The sequence below is a fragment of the Lynx canadensis genome, chromosome B4 (assembly GCF_007474595.2).
Source record: "Lynx canadensis isolate LIC74 chromosome B4, mLynCan4.pri.v2, whole genome shotgun sequence".
NCBI lineage: Eukaryota > Metazoa > Chordata > Mammalia > Carnivora > Felidae > Lynx > Lynx canadensis.
The window spans coordinates 28,819,609-28,842,704 of NC_044309.1; the positions used below are offsets into that span (position 1 = coordinate 28,819,609).

Here is a 23,096-nt window from a genome sequence, read left to right on the forward strand (position 1 = left end):
GGCACCAGGGTGGCTCAGCCAATTTAAGTGTCCAACTCTTACTTTCTACTCAGGTCATGATCTCGTGGTTTGTGAGATCCAGCCACAAGTTGGGTTCTGTGCTGACAGCACGGAGCCTGCTTCAGGTTCTCTTTCTCCCTCTCTCTGCTCCTCCCTTGTTCACTCTCCCTCACTCTCTCGCTTTCTCTCAAAATAAACTTAAAAAAAGAAAAGAAAATCATAACCTTGGTCTTTATAAAGTTTAATAGGATTTCTAATCCTCTAATAATTTACTCTAGAAGAAAAACTTCATTCACTTCACAATTCTATTGGTTACCTCGGTATTAACCACCCTCTCCCCCAACCCATTCAGATATTCCTCCAAAACTATACACATTACCCTCTTAAAAATCTTTGAAATGACTATTTACATTCAACTACTTTCAAATGTTTACCAAATCCTGTGCTTTAAAAAAATATACAATCTACAAAACAAAGGCAAATACAAGAATAGTGATTATTAACATCTGGCCATTGCAAAGCTCTAGTCAGACCTCAGTAACTTTTCAAAAAAGAAAAAACTATTCTGTTTAATGCTTACATTATACCAACCTACTCCAAATTAACATCATGATAAGAGCCATTGTTGGCAAAGGACTTGAATAGATATTTTTCCAAAGAAGAGAACACAAGTGGCCAATAACAAGGAAAGATGGGGGCGCCTGGGTGGCGTAGTCGGTTCAGCTCCCAACTTCAACTCAGGTCATGATGTCACAGTTTGTGATTTCAAGGCCCACATCAGGCCCTGCACTGACAGCTCTGAGCCTGGAGCCTACTTCAGATTCTGTGTCTCCCTCTCCCTCTGCCCCTCCCCGGCTAACACTCTGTCTCTGTCTCTCAAAAATAAATGTTTAAAAAAAAAAAAAGAACATGGAAAGATGCTCAACATCACTAATCATTAGGGAAATGGAAATCAAACCACAACAACCAAAAAAACCCCAAAATAACAAGTGCTGGTGAGGATGTGGAGAAATTGCAATTCTTTGCACTGCTTGTAGAAGTGCAAAACAGTAGCAGCACCGGGGTAAACAGTATGGTGGTTTTTTAAAACATCCAGCAATTCCACTTCTGGGTATATATCCAAAAGCAGGGACTTGTAAACATATATGTACACCCATGTTAACAGCAGCACTAATCACAGTAGCCAAAAGATGGAAAGAAAAACCAAATGTCTGTGGACAGATAAATGCCTAAACAAAATGTGGTACACACATAAAATACTACTGTGTATATATTACCACAATAGTCATTGCAGAATACAATTTAAATCACCTTACACCTGCCTACCCCCAAACCACAAAAGTCACTAAAATCCTCACATAGCTTTTACAGATACGCTTTCAAAGTAAATTTTAAAAGGCAAAAACACATTCAAACTTTTAGAAAACTGAAAGTAGCACTTATGTGGCATACAAATGATAAATTATTACTACTACCAATCCCTCAGATTGAAAAAAGAAAGCACACTATGATTCTTAATTTTTATTCAGATTTAAATTATTTTACAAAACATTGAAAATCCAAACATGCAAATTAAACCAAAACAAGATTATTACTACACACCAACCACAATAAAGTAATTTTCAAAAATTAGACAGTACAAAATGCTGATAAGTCTACCAACAACTGAATCCGACACACAGTGCTAATGGAAATACTAAAAACAGTGCAGCCAGTTCAGTAGTTTCCTATAAACAAAGATTTTCTGCAGCCTGAAACAAATTGTTCCTGGGCCATGAAACAAATCTCAATAAATTTCAAAGGACTAAAATCATACTAAGTATATTCTCTAACAAATGAATTGAGTTATAAATTAACAAAAACTTACCTGCAAATTTGTTGTTGGAATCTAAACAACACACTTCTAAATAACTCAGAAGTCAAAGAAGAAATCAAACAGGAAATCTAAACTGAATAAAAATGAAAACATGACATCTCAAAACTTTTGGGATGCAGCTAAAGTAGTGCTCAGAGAAAATTTATAGCACTAAATGGCCATATTAGAAACGAAAAAAGTCTCAAATCAATGATGTACACTTCCCCTCTGAGAAACTACAAGATGAACATCAAGCAAATTAAACAGCAAATAGGCAGAAGATATCACATGATAAAGATCAGAGCAGAAATCACTGAGAGAGAAAACAGAAAAGTGTTAGATGAAATCAGAAGATGGTTCTTAAAGATCAGTAGTACTAATAACCCTCTAGTCAAATTGATCCAGAACACAAGGGGGAAAACCATGAATTACCAATATCAGGCATTCAGACAGGGAACACAACTACAGCTTTAAAGGCATCAAAAGTAAGATAATACTATGAACAACTTTAACCCAATAAATCCAACAACTTAGATGAACCAGACAAATTTCCTGAAAGACAAATTGCCAAGGCTTGATAACCTAAAAAGCCCTGTATCTGTTAAATAAATTGACATCTCTTTAAAAATCTTCCCACAAAGTCCTAGCCCAGATGGCTTCACTAGAGAATTTTACCAAAAATATAAGGAAGATAATACCAATTCTACACAAACCTTTTGAAGAAAATTGCAACAGAGAAAAAACATCCCAATTCATTCTATCAGGTCAACATTATCCTCATACCAAAACCAAAGACATTGTAAGAAAAACTAAAGACCTAACATCCCTCATGAACATACATACAAACTTATCTCCAAGAAAGGACTCACATTTAAATATATACAGAACTATTCAAGTCAATAAGACAACCCAATAAAAACTCTGAGTGCCTGGGTGGCTCAGGAGGTTAGGTGTCCAACTCTTGATCTCAGCTCAGATCATAATCTCACAGTTCACAGGTTTGAGCCCCACATCACGCTCTGCGCTGACAGTGTGGAGCTTGCTTGGGATTCTCTCTCTCTCTCTCTCTCTCTCTCTCTCTCTCTCTCTGTCCCTCCCACACACACTCACTCTCACCCTCTGTCCCCCAACTCTCTCAAAATAAATAAACAAAAAAAAGACAACCCAATAAAAAATAGGTAGAAGATATACTTATCCAAAGAGGATCTACAGATGGTAAATAAGTCCATGAGAAGATGCCCAACATCTTTGGTTATTAGGGAAATGCAAATTAAAGTCACAAAGAAATAATACTACACATTTATTAGAATGACTAATATTTAAAAGACTGACCATATACCACTGTTTTCTGGAATGCGGAGCAACCAGAACTCAACACTGCTGGTGGACCTGTAAAATGGTAAAATTTGGAAATAGTCTGAGAGGTTCTTAAAAATTTAAATATATATCTACCATATGACCCAGGGATTCTACTGCTAGGTATTTACCCAAGAGAAATGAAAGCAGGTGTCCACACAAAGACCTGTGTGTAAATGTTCACAGCAGCTTTATTTGTAACAGCCCCAAACTGGAAACAATCCAAATGTCCATCAAGAGGTGAATGGATAGGGGCGCCTGGGTGGCTCAGTCAGCTGGACTTTGGCACAGGTCATGATCTCGCAGTTTGCGGGTTCGAGCCCTGCATCCGGCTCTGTGCTGACAGCTCAGAGCCTGGAGCCTGCTTCAAATTCTGTGACTTCCTCTCTCTCTCTGCCCATCCCCCACTCGCACTCTGTCCCCTCAAAAATAAACAAACATTAAAAAAAATGGTGAATGGATAAATTGTGGTATATCCACACAATGGGATATCACTTAGCAACAAAAAGGAACGAACTACTAATACATACAACAAACTGGATCTCACAATAATTTTGCTGAGTGAAAAAAAATCCAGACAAGAAAGACTGCATACTATATGGGTCCGTCTACATAAAATTCTAGAAAATGGAAATGAATCTAAAGCCCCAGAAAACAAATCAATATTGACCAGAGAACAAGGGAATGAACTATCCTGAGCTCAAGAAAATTTGGGGGTGGGGGGGTGGGGAGGAGATTAACATGTTCTTTATAGTGGTGATGGTTTCACAGGTTATATATATACATACATATATATATATACACACACACACATATACACATACATCAAAACTCATTAAGTTACACATTTAAAATATATGCAGTTTATTAGACAGCAATTATACCTCAATAAACCTGTTAAAAAACCCTCTAATAATACAAATTTAAAGCACCAAATACTACTTTCTCCTATACTACAATGACTTTAAGTATATATAAAGGATATCTTGCATGGTAAGAATACTAGCAACTGGAATTTTCATTCACTGCTAATGGGAATGCAAAATGGTACAGACACTCTGGAAAACATTTTGTCAGTTTCTCATAAAGTATACATTTACCATTTGATCTAGCCATTCCTTTTCAATACCTCTAGGTATTTACCCAAGAAAAGTGAAACCGTAAGTCCATACAAAGGCCTTACATCAACATTCATAACAGCTTTATTCATAAAGTGCCAGAAACTGGAAACAACTCAAAGGCCTATCAACTGGGGCACCTGGGTGGCTCAGTCGGTTAAGCATCTGACTTCAGCCTAGGTCATGATCTCACAGTTCGTGAGTTTGGAGCCTGCTTCAGATCCTGTTGTGTCCTTCTCTCTCTGCCCCACCTCCATTCACACTCTGTCTCTCGCTCTCGCTCTCTCTCAAAAATAAACAAACATTTAAAAAATTAAAAAAAAAAAGGCCTATCAACTAATGAAACCCTAGACTAACTGTGGTACATCCATGTGTAAAATAGGAAAGAATGGAAACCTTAAGAGATCCTGGGAAGGGAGGAGGAGTGGAGGGGGATGGGCAAAATGGGTGAAGGGGACTGGGAGATACAAGCTTCTAATTATGGAATGAATAGGTCATGGAATTAAAAGGCAAAGCACGACGAATATAGTCAACGCTACAGTAATAGTGTTGTATGGTGACAGATGGTAGCTACACTTGTGGGTGAGCAGAGTATAACATATAACTTTTCAAAACACTATGTTGTACACCTGAACCTAATGTAACATTGTGCGTCAACTATACTCAAACTTTGAGACATCCTTGTGAAAATGGAAAGAGAAAATGTGAAAAAGTACTTAAACTATAAAGCTTGATACAGACCATCACATTAATCACTGTTCACTAAAGGAAACAAAGTGCTGAAAGAAAAGAACCCACGAATCATACTGTATGTAGCCTTCTACATCTGGCTTATTTCACTTAGAACAATGCTTTTGAGATTCATCCATGTAGTTGCATGTATCTATAGTTCACTTCTACTGTTAAATATTATTATATGTTAATGTATACAAAACTGATTTTTTTAAACAAACCAGTAATATATAGCAAAATAGTGGTAATTTTCAACAAACTTTTTTTTTTTTATTTTTTTTTCCAATGTTTTTATTTATTTTTGGGACAGAGAGAGACAGAGCATGAACGGGGGAGGGGCAGAGAGAGAGGGAGACACAGAATCGGAAACAGGCTCCAGGCTCCGAGCCATCAGCCCCGAGCCCAACGCGGGGCTCGAACTCATGGACCGCGAGATCGTGACCTGGCTGAAGTTGGACGCTTAACCGACTGCGCCACCCAGGCGCCCCTCAACAAACTTTTAAAGCTACCACTCTAACGTAAAATGTATTCTAAATTCTCCTGTGGCAAAAAAGCACAGAAATCAAGGTTAGAGGTCTGAAATTTAGATCTAGGATTTGCCATTTATGAGCACCTTAACTTACCTGTAAAACAGACAATACAAACCTCAAAAGATCCTTGTGAGAATGGAAAGAGAAAAAAGCACTCTGTCAACTATAAAGGCATGATACAGAGTATCCACACTAAACACTTATTCAAAAATGCAAAAGTTGCGGGGTGCCTGGGTGGCTCAGTCGGTTAAGTGTCTGACTCTTGGTTTTGGATCAGGTCGTGATCTCACAGCTCATGGGTTTTGAGCCCCCTGCAGGGCTCTGCTCTGACAGCGAGAAGCCTGTTTGGGATTCATCCTCTTTTTCTCTCTCTCTCTCTCCCTCCCTCCCTCCCCCACTCATGTTCTCTATCTCAAAAATAAATAAACATTTAATAAAAACTTTTTTAGATGAGTTCTACATTTACAGAATTATTGCAAAGATAAACAGAGAGTTCCCATATACCCTGTATACAGTCTCCTCTACCTTTAACATCTTATATATGTATGTATGGTACATTTGTCACTGACACAATAACCATGTTCTGTTCAGATTTCCTTAGTTTTCCCCTAATGGACTTCTTCTGCTCTAGAATTCCATTCAGAATACCACATATACATTTTGTGATCATATCCTGTAGCTTTTTTCTTTTTTAAGATATTTTTAATGTTTAGTTTTGAGGGAGTGAGAGAGACAGAGCATGAGCAGGGAAGGAGCAGAGAGAGAAGGGCAGAGACAGAGGGAGACACAGAACTCAAAGCAGGCTCCAGGCTCTGAGCAGTCAGCACACAGCCAGACGCAGAGCTCAAACCCATGAACTGTGAGATCATGACCTGAACAGAAGTCAGACACTTAACCTACCGAGCCACCCAGGCGCCCCATATCCTGTAGCTTTTAAAACACAAGTTACTGGGGAGCCTGGGTGGCTAAGTTGGTTGGGCATCTGACTCTGGCTCAGGTTGTGATCATGATAAGATCATGGTTTAAATGGTTCATGGGATCGAGTACCATGTTGAGCTCTGTCCTGACAGCTGGGAGCCAGAAGAAGCCTGCTTTGAATCCTGTGTCTCCCTCTCTCTCTGCCCCTCCCCTCCCTCAAAAATAAGTAATAAACATTAAAAAAAAATTTTTTTAAACACAAGTTACTGAAACCCAGACAATATAATGAGAGCAGTATGAGGTGAGGCCCCCAAATCTGCATTCCTAATGCAGTTCCCTAAGGATGCTGATGGGGCTAATGTAAAAATACACTTAGAAGAGCAGTGGTCTAGGTTCTAGACTCCAGAAGTGATGTCCAATGCAGGAGCCACTAGCCAAATGTGGCTACTGAGCACTTTAAGTGTGGCTAATCTAAATTGAGATGTGCTGGATGTGTAAAATACACATAAGATTTGAGTTAGGGGGCGCCTGGGTGGCGCAGTCGGTTAAGCGTCCGACTTCAGCCAGGTCACGATCTCGCGGTCCGTGAGTTCGAGCCCCGCGTCAGGCTCTGGGCTGATGGCTCAGAGCCTGGAGCCTGTTTCCGATTCCGTGTCTCCCTCTCTCTCTCTGCCCCTCCCCCGTTCATGCTCTGTCTCTCTCTGTCCCAAAAATAAATAAACGTTGAAAAAAAAAATTAAAAAAAGATTTGAACACTTAGTCTGAATAAAAGAATCATGTGGATTACATGATATGGTAAAATTTATTTCACTTGGGTTCTCCCTTTTTTTTTAACTTTTTATCATGTGACTACTAAAAGCTTTAAAATTACACAGGTGAGGTGCGCCTGACTGGCTGGCTCAGCTGCAGCAGCATGAAACTTCTGATCTCGTGGTTGTGAGTTCAAGACCCATGTTGGGTGTAGAGATTACTTACATAAAAAATTACATTACATTAAATACACAGGTGACTGGTATTACATTTCTTTTGGACAATAGTTTGTGTGGCCTGGGCAGAAGAGCAGCAAGGGTATCTATCACCTGGGGGATTGTTAGAAGTTCAGGTGATCCCCATGCACATTAAAGTTTGAGAAACACTAATTATCAACAAGGGAGGGGTGCTTAGAGATGTCAGCATTTGGCAGTTTGGTTCAAATAAAAAGCTAATGAACTGCAAACTGAAACTGCAAAATATTTAAGTCAATGAAAGTAAATGGAAAATGGCTGAATCACAGCAAAGCCGTCCACAATTGAGGATGTATCATACTTAGACCAGTTAACAACAGAAGAAAAGAAAAACCACAAAGATAGTGGCCCAATGGGTTCCTCAAAAGAGAGAGATTTGAAAAGCATGATTTGAAGTAAAATGATGGTATGTGATAATCATACCTTTTCAGGTATGATTCAATCCACAAAACACTGCATATTTGCAATTAAAACTAAAAATGTTAAATATGAGATAAAATAAAAGTTTAATTTCACTTTTCTCTCCCACTATTAGAAAACTGTAATGCCCATTTGGGCCAGATTCACCTTAAGTTACCTTTTCTTAGTACCAATTTTCTCAGATAAGCAAAATATTGGTACTACCACTTATACCTCACTATATTCACTGCTTTATTTCAATCAATTTAAACATTTTATTACCCTCTTTTTCTCAGGAATGTCAACTTCATAACTTCAAGTACTTAAGTTTGTAAAGCCCACTGTCTATCCACCTATTTACAAAAAAAAAAAGCACCCAACAGATACTTTCTAATTAATGAAATGAAAACCAAGTGATTAACTGCAAATAATACGCTATTTTTCTACAGCATTTATAGTACACGTTTTCACTTGTGCCTCACAACTAGTACAGTAAGTAAAAAATAAAAACATGTAAGTTATTGTCTATATATGAATAACCTTTACAAATGGCATTATATCAAGAATTAGTGCGTTAGCAATCTTTTCCAACTTTTATGGTGGATAAAGTTGAACAGAATCCTATCAACAAATCCTGGACATACACATACACAAACACATAATCTGTTCATTACACTTCATTTTTTCCCCCAAGCACAAACCCCTCCAGAGCCGGGGAGCTACATGCAACCGCGGGTCCCACATGTGCATCGGGCTTGTCTGGCTCTTCACGGTGCACTGCTCAGGGTTAAAATTTCACAGCCTGCTTTTAGGCACTTCTCTGGGCTCCCAAATCCCTATTTTGAAACCTTTCCAAGCCATTTCAAAACAGAGAAAAAGAGAAAAATACTAGCACCAGCAGCCAGAATGTCTACTCAGACAAGAAAATGTACAGAAAGATGACCCATTCTGTAACACACCCTTCTACAGACCAGGGAAGAAACACTGGATATGGACAAATAAATAACAGCTCTAGGCCACCATTTCCCAACTTTTCAGTAGGAAACAGGCGTGGCCAGGGGCTAGATACTTTTTAACAACCTTCCACTGTAACACAGTCTTCCGAGGTCTCACCTTCAGAAGGGGTGGCAGAATCTGAACCAGAAGCCGAGTGACTCCTCGCTTGCTGCTCCTTCCTCCACATTTCCTCCCCTTTGGAATATGTGCATAAATGCTCAATAAAATCTGCTCATAGGTCATAATTAACCATAAAACAATTCGAGCGTTAGGTGCCTTTACCCATAATAAACACTTCACTTGGAACGGCATTAGAACTTTCCTAAAGGTATGCTTTAAACATTTTGCTTTAGCCTTTGCAAATGCATTTATAACCGCTGCTGCAGTCGAAGGAAAACATCGGAAGCCTCTAAAACTGAAGGCCGTTGAGTTTTTCTGTAATGCTGACCCTGCGGACATTTCTTCTCAGAGGGTCTGCCGTAACTTAAGATCCAACACTTAAAGGACAGCCATTCTTGGAAGACAATCAACTGCGTTGAAACGGCAGGAGGGCAGCACGCTCATAAGGAGCATTTTTTTTTTTTTAAATTCAAGGACTTTGAGGAGATTGCTCCCAGAAGAGCTAAAGTAGCAAGTGTCCATTCAACAGGGGCGGAGCACCTCTAAAGACTGCGGAGACCAAAGTGCCCAGTTTAAGGTCAGCAGTCGAGGGGAGGCCCCAGGTGGGCTGCCTGGATGGGCGGAGGTTTGCACACCCCACAGCAATTAGAGAGCGGGCACACGCAGCTGCAGAAGGCGAGGAAGGAGGGCGGCACCAGCCTGCCTCTTACACACACAGACACACACACACACACACCCCGACGCCCTCCTTCCTAGGGGCGGGGCGGGCGGGCGCTGCCCTCACACAGGAAGTCAGGAAACCCGGGGGGCAGAGGAGCCACAACTTTAGAGCCATTTAAACCCTCTCGCCCACGTCAGCCAATGGGCTGGCACGGCCCCCCTGCCCCCCGCGCCAACCTCGCGCCCCGCGCCGCGCCCCCTCCGCGACGCTCCCGACCGCACCTCGCGCTCACCTCGGCGCCGACGCGCCTCCCGCACACACCTCCCCCTAACTCCGCCGCCCTCGGCGGGCACAGCCCCGGCCGCGGACGCCTTTGTGCAGCACCTCACCAACCTGCCCTCCGTCCGCGGGAACCTGTGCCCCCCACCTTACCGAGAGGACGGCGGCCTCGCGGGAGGCAGCTCCCTCTTGTACTAGCACGGGGTCTGCAGGACGCCTAGGCGAGCCCGAAGGGCGCTCACACCGCGGCGGCCGCGGCCAGCCCGTCCCCGCAGGCTGGTCTCCGAGGGAGGGTAAGTTCCAGGGCACGTCGGAGCGCGCCGGCGCGGGGGCGGGGCGGGGCTGGCGGCTCACGTGACGGCAGGGGGCGGGGCGGGGCTCACGTGACGACCCGGGCGGGCGCCGGGTGAATCGGCTGAGGTGGATCCGGGAGGAGGGGGGCGGTCCGAGGGACTGGCTGAGGGACTCGCGCTGGCGAGGTTGTTGCCTGCCAAGTGGGCGTAAGCACTTTGTAAACATGAAGTGGGAAACGTTGAGAGAAAACGCTCGGGAGAAAACGAGGGAAGGGCGAACGGGAAACGGAGCGAGCACTAGGGTGACAGGAATGGAGCCCAGGGAAAGACAGCGGGGCGGTGGGCCCTGCCCGCTCCCTTTCTCGGCCCACTGGCCTGCTGGGAGCTGCTGCCAGGCTTAGGTCAGTCGTCCACCGCCCCGGAAATCCCTCGGGGAGACTCGGAAAAAGTGCCACCAGCTACCTCCTGGGGACGAAATGGAACACTGGAGACAGTGAGTCCATTTACTGGGTCCGTGAGGAGCTGTCCTTCGCTGGGGCCACCAGGGCAGATTGCTGCACCAGCTGTGCACACACACTCAGGGCTGAAGAGGGCCCTGGGGACCCGAGAACGGCCGCTCTGTGGTCAGGCTGCTGCAAAGCAGCATGACCCCTCGTTCAGCATTCAGCTGAATGCTGAAGCAGCCCAATGGCTGTCCATGGGGCCAGCTGTGTGCAAGCCCCGGGGCCACAGTGTCATTGGCCAAAGTCATCACTGCTTGCAGCGTTTGCACTTTGGCAGCACAGAATCCAGAAGTCAGAGGCACTAAAGGTTTTTCATGGTGATCCTATGGCAGGAGTTGTACTCGACAGAGAATCTGGAAAAGACACCTAGCTTCTACCACTGTCCCTTCACACTTCTCGACCTCAGCTGTCAAAGGAGTGTGTTCACTGAACTCAAAGGCTCCTTCTTCTAGCCCTAAATTTAATGACTGTGAGGAAAACTGATCAGCATTATTAGGTCATAAGGAACTACTCATTCAGTAACCAATTGTTGTGTCTATTATGGTGCCGGGATTAAATTTTAACGATACCAAAATTAAAAAAAAAAAAAGTGGGAGGATATGGTTGGAAAGTCACTCTAGGGAACTGGCCCTTTTCTGTTCTTCACCTCATACTTGAAGAAGCCACTGTGTCTGGCTTCCTTATCATAAGCTGAATTCCCATTTGTTCTTTAATGACTATAGAGAACCCACTGGGTTATTGACAAGATTTTAACAGCCATAGTTTTCCACCTTCTTATTAAATTTAATGGGTGGGCGGCACTACAGTTTTAAAATATTTTCATTTTAGAAAGGAAAGACACTTTCTAAAGAAGCCAGAGACTGTCTTTATCATTGCACTTTCCACCACTCCTTCCTTGACACTAATGGTTTTTCCTGTCTCCCTCAGTTTCTAACATGTTCTCTTTTCCATGCACTTATTCAGCATACAGAGTGTTGCTGCTGTATGCTTCCGAAACTTTTCCATAGAATCCCTTGTGATCTCTTTCTAGAACCAAAACAAGGACAGGCTACAAAAAGTAAACAGTGCCCTGATGGGAATGTGCTGATAACTTTATCTTCCCTACTCCCCAAACCTGAACTGGGCACCCTTGGTTTCAGCAAGAGAAAACTGAACAGTTTGCATACTTGCTGATCTGCCTGTAACTTCTACTTCCTATTTCACAACATAATCTCAGATGATACCACAATGCCCACAGTATGCTGATCACTACCAACAGCAGATGGAGTCAGATAAAAAGAGCTCTCACTCAAGTGTGTTGTTTGAGAAGGGCCTGATGGAGAGCTATGAAATCATTTGCAACACTGCCTCTAGTTAGTTTTTAAATAAGACTAGCAGCATATGTCTGGCTCCTGTGCTCAGGATCTCAACAGATCACTTTCAGGATATTGACATTTAACTGACTTCTAATGAGGTAGCATGAAGTTCCAAAATGTAGATTTCAAATGTAAGCTCCACAAAGGCAGAGATTTGAGTTTGGGGTGTGTGTGTGTATCCAAAGTGCCTGAAAGTACTTGGCATGTGATAGATGCACAATAGATTTCTGTTGAAATGCACTCTGTAAATTGCTGAATATGCCCTGCTTTCTAATTCTGTAATAGGTAACCGACTTTTCATTTTGTATTTCTAAATGAAAAGGCATAAAATTATATCTGGCATCCCTGCTTTGGCTAGGTTCTCGAGAAACAGGAATTTGGCAGTCCCTATCAAAATTACAAATGCATACATATTCTGAACTCCAATTCACTTCTAGGGATTTATCCTGCAGATGTATTTCTATACATGAGAAATGATAAGGTATTTCTTATAATGTTGTTGAGAATAGCAAATGATTGGGAATAACTAATTAAATTATGATAAATCCATACATGCAAACACTGCATGGCTGTTAACAAAGAAAAGACAAAATTCTTTATGTTTTAATATCACAGTCTCCAAGTTTTTTTGTTAAATGAAAAAAAGCAGGAAAATGGTGCAAAATAATCTATTTCCTTGTATATGCATTAAACTAGGACAAACTAACTGTTGATGTATAAGAAATCTGTGGAGGGAAGGCCTGAGAAAGATCCTTCACTGTATTCATATCTGAACTTTTTTTTGTATCTAAACTTTTTGATATTCAAACCATGTGAGTGATTTAACTACTCAAAAATTTAAATTAAAATATTTAATTTTTTTCTGTTATCTTTATTTTGTTATTAAAACAGTCAGGCTTCACCTATTTTATCAAAGTTTACCTAATCAAATAAGCCTATCAGGTAAACTAGTACATAAATAAGGTAAACATTTTTTTTAATTAATTAATTTATTTTTGAGAGAGAGCGAGAGAAAGAGCACGAGCTGGGGAGGGGCAGAGAGAGAGAGAGGGAGACAAGAATCCAAAGCAGGCTCCAGGCTCCAGGCTCCGAGTTGTCAACACAGAGCCCGATAACAGGGTTCGAACTCACAAACTGTGAGATCATGACCTGAGCCAAAGTCTGATACTCAACGGACTGAGCCACCCAGGCACCCCTATAAGGTAAACTTTTTTAAAAATCAGTTATTTTCATTAAGTTTTGATTGAACAATAACTGTACCTTACTGAAATAATTTAAGACCCAGGTACTATACTTACTTTGAAGTATGGTTACATCATATCAAATATATGTGTATTTTCAAAAGAACTTTATTTTTCTTGAAATAGAGCCTTATTTGGACACGTTTTAATGACTTCGATCCTCTGATTAAGTAATAAAATTAGAATTTTGTGGATCATTTATTCATCTCTTAATTAAAATTAAGAAAAAAATATTTGGGAAAAAAACACTGAAAGCATGTGTTTCTGTGTATATCTGTTAGTTTGCCCACTTTGTAATGTCAACTACCTTCTGTTTTCCAAAGATTACCTAGGTGCCCTGGAAATTACTTTGCCTACTGTGTTTCAGAATTTTATTATATTTATTCCTAGACTTAATTTCCAGAAATTTCAAAAAGAATTATAATCATAGACTACAGTAGCATTCAAGTTTACAAAACACCATCTCCTTGAGGATTGTAAGGGCTTTGTTAATATATTCTTGTGAAATCTCAGTTTTCATAATATAAACTTACATGATAAGTGTTTTCACACTTTTTGTTAGAGACAAATTCAGGCATAAGTAATTAGGACTAAAAGGCAAACTGTCACCTCGAAATTTTTCCAAAATTGTATAGCCAGGGCTACCTAACACCAGAAAATTAGTAATTGACTTTAACATTTAAACTATGTAATCAGCCAATCAATAATTAAAGGTATATTTTAATTTGTTCTGCTTATATCCTTTAAATTATATATGCAGCCATTTAAACTTTATAACTCAGATATAGGCACTAAGAAATTACCTTAAAATTAATAAAAAGCAATGACCAATAAGTCATTATTGAAGTCTATTTACACTACATGAAAACCTTTAGTATTTGTCATAATTAAGCAGTAGTACAATGTTTCAGTGTGAAACACAGGTAATATAGAAATAATATTTCTTGATTTAAAAGTGGAGATACTACTCTAACTTTGGGAATAAGGCAAAAATATCTGCTTTCACCACCTTGAGTCAACATTGTACTGGCGGTTGTACCGAGTATCTGGCAATAAGTAAATTTGTAGATAAAACTTTATGTATGTTTATACAATTTGGTACAGTAGATAAAACACCCAAACAAATCACATTACTGAAATCCATATGATTGGATGGAAGGATTAAAGAAGATAGCCCCAAACTTGGCATTTGGTAGGTGGTCAGTAAATGATAAAGTTGAAGTTCTGTGGAATTTTTCAACTCTTTGTAAAAGAGTAATTTGTTATAAAATTGTGGAAATTAGACCTTTACAGATTTACACAGGCAAGGGATGAAAATATACTTTTCTTAGTTTAGGTTCCTCCAGAAACTGACCTTGAGGCAAGGATTAAAGTGCAGATAGTTTATTTGGGAGGGGATGGAAGAAGCAGGGGAGTGAGGAAAGGAGGCAGAGAAGAGGGAAATTAATAAAGGATGCGTACAGTGGGTAGTTGGAGGTTAACCCCACCAGGGAAATTCTGGGAACCGAGCAACAATAACTTCTCTTCTATTTTCAGTGTGAGTTTGTGAAATTTTCTAAATACATGCGCAAGATGGAACTAACCGTCATAATCATATTTTCCAAAAGATGCTAGATGAATTCTCCAACTCCATGGTAGCGGGGGCCCTATACTCCTTTAGGTGAGCATGTGAAATTTGCATTGCTTTCAGTGTATGTCTACCAATTCAGTCTTATAGTTGTGTATAATAATGGTTTGAAGAGTCAATCCTGGAGGATTTTCTCTGTCCCATACTTAAGAAGAAACGTTTGTTTTTGTGTGGCCAGAATTATGTTAAAAATATTAGAATATTAAAATGCATATTGTCATCTTTATCGCTCCATGAAGTATAACTTTATCATTTCCCAGTATGAATCCAAATGTGATGATGTGACTACAAAACCGTAAGTCGGATTAATTATAAATCAGATATCTGGCAATATAGACTACCCAAATAGCCGAGAACCAAGAAATTTTTTTTTTTTTTTAAAGCAGAGCTCGGAACAGAATTCATGCACAAAATTTACTCAATCCGAAATTCTATGTTTAATAGGCTGGTTATTCTCCATACCCAACCACCATCCCTGGATTCATTCTCCACCCCTTGGTGTCCTGCGTTATGCCCTGGAGGCCAATCCCTTGGAATTGTATCAAAACCAGGCTCCCTTGCCCTGTTGGTTTTTGGTTGGGAGGCAGTGACAGAAGATAGAAGGTGGAAAGAGAGAAAGGGCCAGGGTATTTATTCCTCTCCATGCCCTGTCTTTCCAAGATTCTGGTGGTGGGGAAGCTGCTCACCTCTGCACATGCGACTCCCTTTAAGAACTCTTCTCTCACAGTTCCTGCTCTGTACAGGCACTGGAGCATTAATTGAGCTTTCCTCCTCCACCTAGAGGTCTGGATGGTGGAGTGACTCCTGGTTGTACTAATCTCTGAGTACCTCACCACCCTCTTGTTGGTTCCTTTAACCCTACCCACACCTCTGTGAATAGTGCCATCATTAAATTAACTTCGATTAAATTCATTTAAGTGGACCTTTTCCTGATAGGTCCCTGACTGACACATTTGATTAAACATGTGCCTGAGGAACAGTTTAGCCTTTGATAATTTGGATAATTTGTCCCACTGAAATTAGAAGGATTCCTAGTGACACTCCAGCAAAAAAAGAATAACCAATACCCTGAGGGCAGGTGAAATGAAAGGAGAAAAACACTATCAGAAAAGCAGCAGCAAATGCTTGAGCCGAGTTTTGAAAACATTTAGTAAAGGCATTTCAAGAACCCTCAAGGTCATTGAACTTTTCCTGCTGTTCATTTTAATGAGTCTAAGTGCTCCTCAGTAGTTGAGGCTTCACAGTAATCCCAAAAGATATTTTAAACTTCCCCGAAAGTAAGATTTTTAAAATATACATAAAAATCTGCTGCTGATTATCTAATCATTGGAACCGAGGGAAGAGAGGGACAGAACATCAGCCTACCACATACAAACCCTCCACAGGCAGGTTTTTACATGTTACAGTTTGCATAAACTGCTGGCACACATAAAAAAACAGCCCGTTACCACAAGATGCTGGCTAATGCTTAAAGTATTCAGATTTGTTTTTGTAAATTTGAGTTTCTAGACTTCAAAAAAATTGATAAAACTGCATTCTTATTTCTACTTTAATATTATTTTAATTTCTAAAAATACAATAGGCAACATCATTTATCAATCAGTGTTCACTAGATGAAATAAATTTTAAGAGATGACTTATATCTTAATATAGCAATCTATCTAGTTAAGAAAAATACTACTAATTCTTTAGACCAACTTTGCATAGTTATTAAAGAACTTCAATGATTAAAATTATTGAAGTTTTTGAAGGGGGTAAAATAAAACTTCAATTTTCAGGGAACACTGTACTACATCTGTTGATATTATCATGACAGCATTTAAGTAGCTGTCATGGTAACCACGATTTAATCCTCCATTAGTGTCTTGGAACATTCAGGCACCCCAGGAAGAGAGGAGGGTGGGTGATTCAGCAGGCAGCACACCCCTGTCCTTGTGAGTCACGAAAATACCAATGTTCTCACTCAGCATAGAAGACGTAAAATGCAGCCACTACATGATCTGTGACAGTTTCCACAAGAGCAAGGTGTTGGTTTCCTTAAATATCCCTGTCGTCTATTTTCATGGATTTTGAGACATTTTCACTTTGTGCTCATGTGCAGCCTTTATGTCTCTTCCTTTTGCTTTTAGGCAATTCAAAACATATTCTTCACTTTCTTTTGGGTGCAAGGCCAGTGAGAAAGTAAAACAGTTCTTTTTGCTGCCTTACCAGTTTTGTTTGAAAGCAAGAAAAGAGGGGCTCCTTGGTGGCTCAGTCGTTTGTGTGTGTAACTCTTGATTTTGGTTCAGGTCATAATCTCATGGTTGTGAGACAGAGGTCCCACGGCAGGATCTGCACTGGGTGTGGAACCTGCTTAAGATTCTGTCTCCCTCTCCTCCTGCCCCTTCCCTGCTCATGCTCACTCTCCCTCTCTCTCTCTCTCTCTCTCTCTCTCTCTCTCTCTTTTAAAAAAAAAGTTCTTGCCACGTAGAACTTTCTTACTGTGTTTTTCATTTGATTAACTCATACTATTTCATGTGTGTGTGTTTATGTGCATGCATGGTATGAAAGAAGACAGATTCTTGTGTATCTAAATATATATTACATCCTACTTAAGTTGGGGGAAAATATATAAAAGAAAGCAAAAGTTCTTTAATATTTAAAGAAATTGGGGGGAGGGGAAGATACTCTCTCTCTTGATTTTACAGTTTGTCTCCTCTCTATCTAAGCATGTAGCTTCATGAGCAACACTTACAAGTTTGAACTCTGGATCATTAGATGTATCTACTAATACAGGGGCGCCTGGATGGCTCAGTTGGTTGAGCGTCTGTCTGACTCTTGGTTTCAGCTCAGGTCATATCTCATGGTTTGTGAGTTCGAGCCCCACATCAGGCTCTGTACTGACAGTGCGGGACCTGCTTGACATTCTCTCTCCCTCTCTCTCTGCCCTTCCCCTGGTCACTCTTCTCTGTGTCTCAAAAATAAATAAACTGTAAAAAAAAAAAGTATCTACTAATACAATTCCCCTTAGCTTCACACAAATAAATCAACTTGCCTGTTTTCCCAGTGTTTGATGAAGACGCTTCTCTGATGTACTGATATGCAATTTCCTCATTGCAACCTGCATTATTTCCATAGAGAGTTAACACATTCACTTAACTGATCAGCTGAAAAGAGGGGTGTAGCCTCTTAAATCACAAGGATTCCAGAGCCCTCTTCCTTAGTGTAACAAATTTATTTCTTCTGATATTAATCAAACTGTTGAAACCAGATTGAATGCTCTCTGTCAAACTGGTTCCACTTCGTTTCAGTGACCTTTGTCCTCTTGTGTTTACAGCAGCACACAAGCTAAAAAGATGCTTCGGTTTGATTAAAACCTGCTCTTTGATGCCTATTTCTTAAGCTTTTAGACATAAAATATTTTATCTTTAAATAAACTTACAGTCTTTTGTCAGAGAACTTTATATACATATTTTAGCCTATTTGAAGCACTTGGTTTTTTTTGTTTGTTTTTTGTTTTCAAAGTAGTCTCCACGCCCAACGTGGGGCTTGAACTCATGATCCTGAGATCAAGAGTTGCATGCTCTACCCACTGAACCAGCCAGGGTCCCCCTGAAGTAATTATTTTTACTGTGAACAGAAATTTAGCTCTTAGGGGGCACCTGGGTAGCTCAGTAGGTTGAGCATCAGACACTCGAGTTCAACTCAGATCATGATCCAGTGGCTCCACTGGGTCCTGTGACTCAGGGTCACGGGATCCAGTGGCTCCACACTCAGCATGGAGCCTGCTCGCGATTCTCTTTCTCTCTCTCTCCGCCCCTGCCCCCACGCTCGCGTGCACACATGCGCTCTCTCTCTCTCTTAAAAAAATTAGCTCTCAGAATAAAGAGGGAGCTTGAAACACTTCTATTAAAGATGATGCATAGTAACTTTCTACCCATTAGATGAAGAGGGAGGTGGTAGAAGGATATCTGGAGGAAACCCCGGACCCCCACAGTAGCATGCAAGTTCTGTCTTTAATTAGCATTGTCACTTTATTCAAGTGTCATCTTGGCTGAAACCTCTCAGAGACTTGGTTTCTTCCTCTGTCAAAGGAGAGAGTTAGCTGTGATGATTCCATGACCCTGTCCATTCCCAATATTCCTTGATTCTCTTTATGATCTCAAGATACTTGACAAAGGAGATCATTTTTGAGTCTTGACTTGGGTTTTAAAATAACATTTACTGCAATATAGTAATACTTAATGCTATTCCTTTCAACCTCAAAGATTTTTCTTTTGTAATCTTTAAAATATCTGTTGGATAAGAGGAACTATGATTATCTGGGTGTTTCATATAGGGAATTTAGGCTGTTTCAAGTAGCTGTCAGCATTAGAGTCCTATTTACTGGTCTTAAGCCCTGTCATTTCCAGGAGGAGGAATGTTCTTAGAGCCTGGGTCTGGATAGTCACCTATGCAGGGAAAAGTTCAGCTCATCCACTGTCACTTCAGACAGGACTCTGTGTTTATGCCCCTTTCAGTACTTGCTCTAGTTGTATCCATATAAAAAAATTATAGGGGCGCCTGGGTGGCTCAGTCTGTTAAGCGTCCGACTTCAGCTCAGGTCACGGTCTCGCACTCTGTGAGTTCGAGCCCCGCGTCGGGCTCTGGGCTGATGGCTCAGAGCCTGGAGCCTGCTTCCGATTCTGTGTCTCCCTCTCTCTCTGCCCCTTCCCCGTTCATGCTCTGTCTCTCTCTGTCTCAAAAATAAATAAACGTTAAAAAAAATTTAAAAAAAAAAAAGAAAGAAAAATCATATATGAAGTGCCAGCCTCCCAGGAAGTGGCTGCAGAATAAAGGATAATAACTTGGTTCCAAGCTAAGTTAAATTAAATTATGTCTAAGTAAATTATTTTAAAAGACCCTGGAATGGCAACATTTTGTGGAACCACCATGGCTCCACAGTGACTTATATGACGTGTATTTCTGGTGTTATATAACACATAAACATGATATTTGAAAAGTGGTCAAAACTTATTAGAATGCAGTTTTCGAGTGAGTACCGGCTTAAGTAAAGAAGAGAGCGATTTCACCACAGTAACATGGACTTCTATTTCACTGGTACAGCAGACGGAAATATATCACAGGAAATATATATCTTTCCTGCCCTTCCTGGATTCCTCTTCACATTGCAGTTCCAATGCTGCCTCTGAAAATACTTAAAAGGGGAAGAATTCCACAGTGTTGCATACAGAAGGCCTTTCTCTAGATAGTGCTTGTTAGTTCTCTTTGTAAACGGAGATTACAGAGACCCCAAGAGATGAACAAGGGACGTAAGATGATCAAAGGATGAACAATTAATAAAAGAGGAAATTCAACTGTTTAGCAAACAGTGGGAAAAGGTTCCATCTCACTAGTAATCAAGGATATGCAAATTAAAGCACTAGTAAGAGGCCATTTAGTAAAGTGTTTGGTTGCTTGTTTTTTATAATACTCAGCAACGACATTAGTGTGAAAGCTGCATTCTTGCACACTGCGATTAGCTGTGTAAACTGACTTAGCTCTATTGAAAAGAAAATTGGCAGTGATACAAATAAAATTAAAGCATTAAAATATTTTATCATTGTTGAACTAGTGATTTCACTCTTGGGAATCCTTTCTAAGAAAGTTTAAATATGGAAAATATTTTGTATACACCAACATGTTTATCACTGTGCTATTTGTTAAATCAAAAAGGAGAAACTAAATAAATATCTAATAATAGGCTAATTAAAGTATGGCTTATCCTTACCAAAGCATTATGAAGCAATTAAAATTATTTTAGGGGTGCCTGGATGGCTTCGTCTCTTAAGCGTCTGACTTCAGCTCAGGTCATGATCTCACGGTTTGTGGGTTCGAGCCCTGCATCAGGCTCTGTGCTGACAGCTCAGAACCTAGAGCCTGCTTCAGATTCTGTGTCTCCCTCTCTGTCTGCCCCTCCCCCATTCATGGTCTGTCTCTCTCTGTCTCTCAAAAATAAATAAAATGTTAAAAAAAATTTTAAAACAAATAAGTGAACATTAAAAATTTTTAAATATTCCTTTAAATAAAATAAAAATAAAATAATTTTATTGTTTCTAATCACATAGGAAAATACATACGTTATCATGCAATGTAAGAAATCAGTTCATGAAAAACATGAAACAATCATGAAAACAGATTTTTTCAAAAGACAAAAATAAACTTATTTCCGGAAAAAAACAATGGAAGAAAATACACTAAAATGTTAATAGCAATTGTCTTCAGATTGGTAACTCTTTACTTTTCTTCATTCTTAATGTTTTTATATTGATCACTTATAATGTAGACAAAAATGTACTTTAAAAAGGATAAGAGCTTTTTATCATAGCCCCCTTTAAAAAAGCATTGTCTAAACAAAAAACTGAATTCCCTGGATTTCATCTCTTCTCACTGTTATCTTGGTCTTTTTCCTTTATATAACATCTTTACCTACGTTAAATAGATAATTGATCTATTTCTCAAAACACCAACAGCAAAATGTTCCTAACAGTTTCCTTAGAAATTTTCTATGATTGTGTTCCAATAAACAACTTCATTTAGATTCTTTCCAGTTTCCTTTGAACTCTATATTGTTATTTTTCAAAATGAAAGAAAGGAAAATAGTAAAAACAATGATAAAAATTAGTACTATTTAGTCTTCAAAAAGAGCAGCCTGGCCTTTATCACAGGAATATTCAGTACTTAGAAAAAGGAACCCAGAGGAGAAGAAAATGACAGATATCCAGTGGGGGAAAAGTCTTTTGAAAGGAAACCTGCCAACGTGTAGAATTGTACAGTAATTTTGCACTATAACACACTGGGAATTATTTGCATGAGATGGTGTAGCATTGGGTTGGATTTGTATGATACCACCTAAAACCAAAACCAAGAAGGAATATTCAGTTAAACAGATTTTGATAGACTCGTGAGGTGTCAGCAGGATTCCCCATCAAGCCATGGTGCTGGGGAAGAGAAATGGTCTCCAGGTTTCCTGAGCAGCTCCTGCAGATTCCTTTCTCCCTCCCTTTTCTTCGAATGCTCTGAACTTATGACTTTTTTTTTTAAATGAGGTTATTTATCTATTTCAAGTAAACTCTACACCCAATGTGGGGCTCAAACTTACAACCTCAAGATCAAGAGTCTCACGCTCTACTGACTGAGCTAGCCAGGCATCCCTCAATTTGTGACTTCTGTTAGGAATATACAGTGTCTTTTTGGTGCTGAATTTGAGAAACTCTACTTGAAAATCAACAACTTCTCCACTCTATCAGCTTTTCTTTCCTATGTGATTCTAAAAACAAAAAAATATAACAATGCCACAACTTGTTTTCTTCTTAAATTTTACACTAATAAATTAAAGATGAATGTATTCGATCCCTTTTATGATGGTGGTTGTTAGCTTTTAGCATGCCAGACTTAGCAACTCATTATTTATCCTCTTCTCCTGGGACTCATCATTTTTCCTACATTACCACATTGCAAGCTCATAGCCCTTTAACGCTCACGCCCTTTGTGTACATTCCATTCGTCCTGCTCACCCATTATGGATTATTGCCATCTGGTGGAAAAACAGGGTGGACTACCAGATGGGAGTTTTGAAATATCCGGAAGTAAAGTGAAATACTTTTCATCAGGGGAAAATATGCATTTATTTCTCTCATCCATATTCTGGGGTTCTAAATCAATGAGCATTTTCCTTTTCCATTTCACTTGGGGGAGTATACAATAGGTTCAGCTGCTGAATAGATGAAAAAATTTGACTTTCTATAACAATCACCCAAGAATAGTACTTGTGAAAAAGTTGGGCCACATTTTTAACCCTAGTACTATAAAACAAACATGACAACACAAAATGAAGCTAAATGTCTCAATTGCCTTTCCCTTTGCCAGGGAGAAATGCACTATGAGATATTTTCCACTTCTAAATTCTATAATAGCACATTTGAGTCACTGGGCAACTTTCAAGTGTATTAGTTCTTTAAATGAGTTTTATTCATATTCAAAATTTAGCATAGTCTTCAAAGTGACAGGATGAATATAATTCTAGAATAATGAGGAGTTTCTCTTTCCCAGTTGTCATAAAATTTACTAAGATTATCACAATCTTTAAAA

At 39.8% G+C, this 23,096-nt stretch overlaps 1 protein-coding gene across 6 annotated transcripts in view; it reads right to left on the bottom strand.

Moving 5' to 3' along the window:
* Positions 1 to 10,290, bottom strand: part of ARHGAP12 (Rho GTPase activating protein 12) — a 123,126-nt gene extending 112,836 nt beyond the window's left edge. For 3 of the 6 annotated variants that reach the window (XM_030321217.2, XM_030321216.2, XM_030321214.2), the window contains exon 1: positions 10,122 to 10,256. The gene's annotated coding sequence lies outside the window, so the exon portion shown is untranslated. Of the gene's footprint in view, positions 1 to 10,121 lie in introns of all 6 variants that reach the window. The other 3 variants (XM_032593855.1, XM_030321218.2, XM_030321220.2) reach the window with 3 other exon arrangements.
* Between the last annotated feature and the right edge of the window lie 12,806 nt (positions 10,291 to 23,096).